This window comes from Podarcis raffonei, chromosome Z (genome assembly GCF_027172205.1).
Source record: "Podarcis raffonei isolate rPodRaf1 chromosome Z, rPodRaf1.pri, whole genome shotgun sequence".
Taxonomy (NCBI): domain Eukaryota; kingdom Metazoa; phylum Chordata; class Lepidosauria; order Squamata; family Lacertidae; genus Podarcis; species Podarcis raffonei.
In genome coordinates, this window is record NC_070621.1 from 13,028,643 (window position 1) to 13,034,646 (window position 6,004).

The following is a 6,004-nucleotide window of genomic DNA, read 5'->3' on the forward strand; positions in this document are numbered from 1 at the left end:
GATGCATATAAAAAAGAAAGAAAACAATATTTAAAAATGCAGTATAATATACTCTCATACATTCTTACATAAATTGATAAAGTGTTATTTACCCTTGAATGCGGCATATTTCACCCGTACTATTCAATATATCCATTTTAACCTCTCTTTTTTAAGCCTGATAGTACCCTCTCTAAGATCAATGAGTTCCTTATATGTGCCCCAGTTCTTGTTCACATTAATTTCTTGACTGGCCCTGCTTCAATGGGGGATCATGAGGACTTTCTTTCTAGGACATTTTTCAGTCTTGCCCAAACACAACAACAACAACAATTTATTATTTGTACCCCGCCCAGCTGGCTGGGTTTCCCCAGCCAATCTGGGTGGCTTCCAACAAAAGATTAAAAATACGTTAAAATGTCAGTTATTATAAACTTCCCTAAACTATATAAGTTCTTCTGTAGAACGTGGTTGAGGAAGCTGTTGCTCATACTTCAAGTCCTGCTTGTGTTTGCACCTCGCTGTAGCAACTCTTTATACTCAGCAAAAAGTCTCTAATCCCCAATGTCACCATAAGGGTGTGGATCGAGGTTGCAGACTGTGTCTTTGCTGAGCCTCCTTTCCCGGCAGATGACATTCTTGTGTGGGTCTTCTTGCTTCCAGAGGCCTCCTCTCAGGCTCCAGTTGACAGGCTGCCATTTTCCAGTGTGGATTCATCATTTCATGCAGGAAAGACAGAAAGGAGGTTCTGTTAGAAGGGTACTGAGTATCAGTAATGTTAGACCCTCTTGTTGCCCCAGAAATTATCACCGTTGGTGAATAAATTATAAAAAAGGAGGCTTTTATAACAGAGAAATGGAACCATACTGCTGCTGGGGGGTTGCCTGCTCCCCCTACTCAAGAGGATTGCAGAGTCCTGCAAGGACCAGGAACCTGTGCAGGCAGGCAGCATTGGCGACACCTGCTGCCCCAGCTAGGCATACATAACTAACCTCTACTGGATTGGTGGGAAGATGAAATGGGATAACCCTGTGCAAAGCTGCAAAGAAAGCAAAGTGACCTTACCAGATGCTTAGCGGCCAGGTGGAGTACAAAGTGGAGGCCAAAGCTTTTGGGATGTACCCACCACTTGACTTGTGGGGCTAGATGGCAAAGGGCCCTCATTGTGGCCTCGAGAAGAGAAGAGGGTTAGAAGTCAAGGAGAACTCAGAAATGAGCTTTTCAACAGATTCCACCTTCCAGTGGTAGCCCTAGGGTGAAAGTAATCAGCCCCTTCCGATTTCTGCAATTCTCTGAGTTTGCTCCTTATCCTCTTCTCCTTTTTCCTTTGGTTTCACCTCTGTTTGACAGCCAGTAAGCCATTAATTTGGATTGCAAATGCTTGCGAGAAGCTCAGTGAGCCATGCCTGAGAGATGGAAAATGGGATGATGGAGGAGGAACACAGTACAAATTAATTGTCCTCCAAAAGCTAGACAATCTCTGAAGCTCCTGAGAACAACCTCTCCCTCACCTTGTTGGCCCTCACCTTGGCCACCTCATCCTCATCTTTGAAGTGAATGACAATGACCAGTTCTCGAATGGCTCCTGTAGTTGTTCTGGGAAGCAGTTGGTCTCTAGCCCTAGCCCAAAGCAGCCCCAGAAGTTCAATGGCTGCTGCCCAGATGAAATTTTCCTCACACAGGCAAAAAGCAAAAGTGTGTCTCTCATCAGAGCTGTTTAATTTCCCCAGCAGAAAAGGTGAGATCAGGGCCCCTGTCCACTGGGGTCTTTTGAGGCTGGCCAGCCCCCTATCCTCCCTCTGGTGCAGCATTGGGGGCAAACATGACTCTCCTCCAAGGCGGTGCCTGGGCATCTGTTTTCCATGCAGGCTTCCAAGAACAGGTGCTCCAGAGGAACACCCCACATGCCAGAACATTTTCCTTGCATGCCAGTCACAACACCACCCTTCCTTTTCCAAAACAATAAATGGACCCTGAGGAGTATGGCAAGCCAGATTCACCAGATCAGGACGGAATTGCAGAAAGCCTTCTGGTGAGGCTGGAAAGGGCTTTTTAATTGCTTTAGCAGAATGCTTTTAATGGTTTCACAGAATTCATATACTGCCTGATGCTAAAAACCAACCCAGCTCTCATAGCAGTAAACAATGTATTGAGACATTGTCATGCAGAACCCCATGAACAGAGGGACTGTTCATCTTTCAACCAAATTATTTCGTGGTTTAAAGATCCTATTCAGAATAAAGAATGCCTAGGACCGTTCCTCCTTAACAGTGTATTATGTAATGTGCAATCCAGAAAGCAGTTGTTCCATAATACTCACATGGGCAGCCAGACTGCAGTAGCTTACAGCCAGCATCTTCAGGGTACTACACGAAAGAAATACTCTTTTCAAAGATCTGAAAGGCCCAACAGTTTTTCTTTTAGCACAGACTTGTGCTTGGCTGTGATTCGAATCTAAATTCTTCTTGCACCCTCCCTCTAAGCATCACTTGCCATGTCAGAGTCCAAAAGCAGGGATATCCCTTTGAGTCTGAGCTTCCGGATTTGTAGGTGATCATGTTGCAGCCAGGTAAGCAGGTGGTCCAGTGCTTCCGTACAGGGATAGACCAGCATATTGTAGATAAGCAGCTCAAGAGACCCAAAGAGAAAGAAACTCTGATGTTTCAGAGTTGGGATGGGATGGGATACTTTCCTTGTCCCCACAAAGCACTTTTCTGATGGAGGTTTAGACAGGTTCTCATTTTATCCACCATCTGTAGTCTTACTTACAGATGGAGAGTTGGATCCAACTATGTTCTGTGCTGAGCAAACCCACTGAAATGAATGGACCTAAGTTCATCATGTACATCAAATCCAACTGGTCTACTCTGAAGAGAACTAAAACTGGAGACAATCTGGAGCCTTCACATGAGCCACAGAATATTTAAGGTAAATGATTACTCAGAGTACATAGTAGAGGTGGGGTCCAAATTCCGAAGGATGCATGTTGGGGAACCCCCACTGGGGTTGCCGTCTAAATTGGGGAGGGCGGATGCTATGTATTCAGTGGTCTGTGTTTGCCTGAGCTTGAGTCTGGACTAAGGATTCTGAGCTCCTGTGTTCTGATTCGATACATGATGTCCAATCACAGAACATTTCAGGATTTGGGCCTCTGCCATTGGCCCTTGAACTCTGAGTCGTGATTCATAGTTTGGAAGTTTAAACAGCCAATCATGTTGGGAGTGGGAATGGCCCATGCTTTCAGAAATGTATATAAGCAGTTGCTTTGCCCCTGTTATGTAATTCAATAAAGGTTCTTGCTATTATCACTGTGTCTTGCCTCGTGGGAACTCACCTGCACTTCACTGGTGACAAAGGTGGGATATAAGGCTAGGTATGCAGCCTTGGCTAGCTCCCACAAGCTGAAAGCACTGCTGAAAAACTGTCGCCTCAACTGAGCTGAAATCACTGACTGCATCCACAAGGCAGATCATACAGAGCGGATGTCATGGCCACCCAGGGCCACATTGAGGAATTTGACACCATGGTTCCAGGGAAATGGGATTCCTATGTCACCCAGCTTGAGTTATTCCTTGCAACCAATAACGTGACTGACTCCAAACTGAAGAGGGCTACGCTGTTCAGTGTGTGTGGGCCTGCTACGTTTGAGATTGCCTAGGCTCCAGTGGCCCCAGCCAAACTGAGCGATACAACGTTTGATGCAATAATGCTGAAGCTAAAGACCCTCTTCGCTCCCCAGTCATCAGAGATTGCCTGCCAGCATGCCTTCTACAAATAAGACCAGGCCTCAGGTGAATCCATTGCTACCTTTGTGGCAGACTACCTGCCACTGCAACTTCAGCGACTGCCATTCGCCCTGAAACCCAAGTCTGATGCAGAGCTAGATCACCTCTTGACCCAGTCCTGCATGTTCAATAGGAGGCACCAATTGTCACTCCTCTTAAGGCAAATGGGGATGTGAGAATCTGCGCTGACTACAAGTGCACCCTCATCAAGGCCCTGCAGCAGCATGTTATCCTGTTCCAGTTGTGAGTCATCTCCTTGCATCGCTGGCCAGTGGAAAAGTCTTTGCAAAGCTCGACTTGGCCCAGGCATACCAACAACTTCTGGTCGTTGAGGCTACCTCTGAGGCACAGACAATCGTGACCCACCACAGGGCTTTCCGCATCAAGAGACTACAGTTTGGTGTCAGTGTGGCCCCAGACCTCTTCCAAAACCTCATGGAAGAGTCCTGAAAGACCTCCTGGGCGTCATTCCTTATTTTGATGCCGTCCTCATCACAAGGGAGTCCGAGGTAGAACTTGCGGCCCGTCTTTGAGAAGTCCTGCGCCGTTTCCAAGACGCCAGCCTTAAGGTGAAGAAAGAAAAATGCCAGGGGTGCCCAAGGTTGAGTTCCTTGGGTTCCTGATTGATGCTGACGGCATCCACCCCACACTGGCAAAGGTCAAGGCCATCCAAAGTGCTGCACCACCACGCTCAAAACAAGAGCTGCAGTCCTTCCTGGGCTTGCTGAACTACTACCACTCCTTTCTTCCCCATAAGGCAGCAATAGCAGAGCCCCTGTACCAGCTATTGGACAAGAAAGCCCCTTGGAACTGGGGCCATGCTCAGGATTCTGCTTTCAATGCTGTCAAACACCTGCTCTCCTCTGACAGCGTTCTTACTCATTTTGATGAGACAAAGCCCGTTGTGCTTGCCTCTGATGCTTCCCCATATGGAATCAGCACGGTCCTCAGCCACCAGTTACTGGATAGGCGGGAGACCCCCATTGCACTCTACTCCAGGACCTTGTCATCTATGGAACGCAATTATGCCCAGTCTGACAAGGAGGCCCTGGCTATTGTGGCAGGAGTGAAGAAGTTCCATGACTACATCTACGGCCGCCACTTCACGATTGTGACAGACTACAGACCGCCACTTCACGATTGTGACAGACTACAAACCTCTGCTGGGCCTTTTCGCTCCTGATCGGCAAATGCCCCAGATCCAGTCCCCGAGGATGCTAAGGTGGTCCCTCTTTCTCAACACATATGACTATGTGCTGCACCACCATCCTGGTAGGAAACTGGGCCACACAGATGCCCTAAGCCGCCTCTCACTGGCAGACTTTGACACCGACCCATCCCCAGCCTATGGTGTGATGCTATTGGAGACTCTGACGCAGCCACTGCTCCATGCCACAGATGTCGCCATGCACTTGGCAAAGGAGTGCACCACCTCCCACATCTTCAACTGGGTGTGGAAGGGGTGGCCAGCGAGTTGCCTTGATGCAGAGTTCTCCCCATTCGTCCCTGGCAACATGAACTGTCAGTCCACAAGGGATGTCTGCTGTGGGGAAACTGGGTCATGATCCCTGCTAAGCTGTGGACCAGAGTGCTGGAGGCTTTCCATGTGAGTCATCCAGGCACCGTCTGCATGAAAGCTTTGGCCAGGAGCTACGTCCGGTGGCCAGGCATTGATGCAGCAGTAGAAGAGTGGGTCCAGCACTACCAGACCTGCCAAGAGACCCGACCAGCCATGCCCAAGGCCCCAATTCAACAGTGGGAGAACTCTGCATCAAGGCGACTTGCGGTGGTCGAGCACGCCGCAATCAAGACTCCACATTGATTTCACTGGCACATTCCAAGGTCAGACGTTCCTTATCATTGTGGACCCTTTCTCAAAGTGGCTCGAGGTGATGCCAGTCTCAACAATGACCTCCAAGGTCGTCATCCGGGCCCTGTGGTGGGTGTTCACCACACACGACCTGCCAGACACTATCGTGTCCAACAATGGCCAAAACACCAAGAACCAAACTGTATATTTCCAGAAACTATGAATTATGCAGATCTGCCTTGACATGCAAACAGAATCAAACTCCTTCCTCATCCTCGCTCCCTAGTAGCCACTTGAAGGATAGTCTCCCTTGGAAAATCAAGCTGGATAAGAAACCCTGGAAGCTGAAGGAAAAGGGACTCCATTTGTCCCTTTGCGATGCACTACTGAGTTGAGGAATTCCTGGGCAGGCAGGAAGTTGGCAGCTATC

The 6,004-nt window shown here is 48.4% G+C and overlaps 1 long non-coding RNA gene across 1 annotated transcript; it reads right to left on the reverse strand.

The window, feature by feature from the left end:
- Window positions 1-414: 414 nt before the first annotated feature.
- LOC128406743 (uncharacterized) lies at window positions 415-2,630 on the reverse strand. Its single transcript, XR_008328598.1, has 2 exons — window positions 2,300-2,630; window positions 415-671 (listed from the first exon to the last, which is right to left on the reverse strand). It is a non-coding gene; the product is annotated as an uncharacterized LOC128406743 (long non-coding RNA).
- Window positions 2,631-6,004: the final 3,374 nt, after the last annotated feature.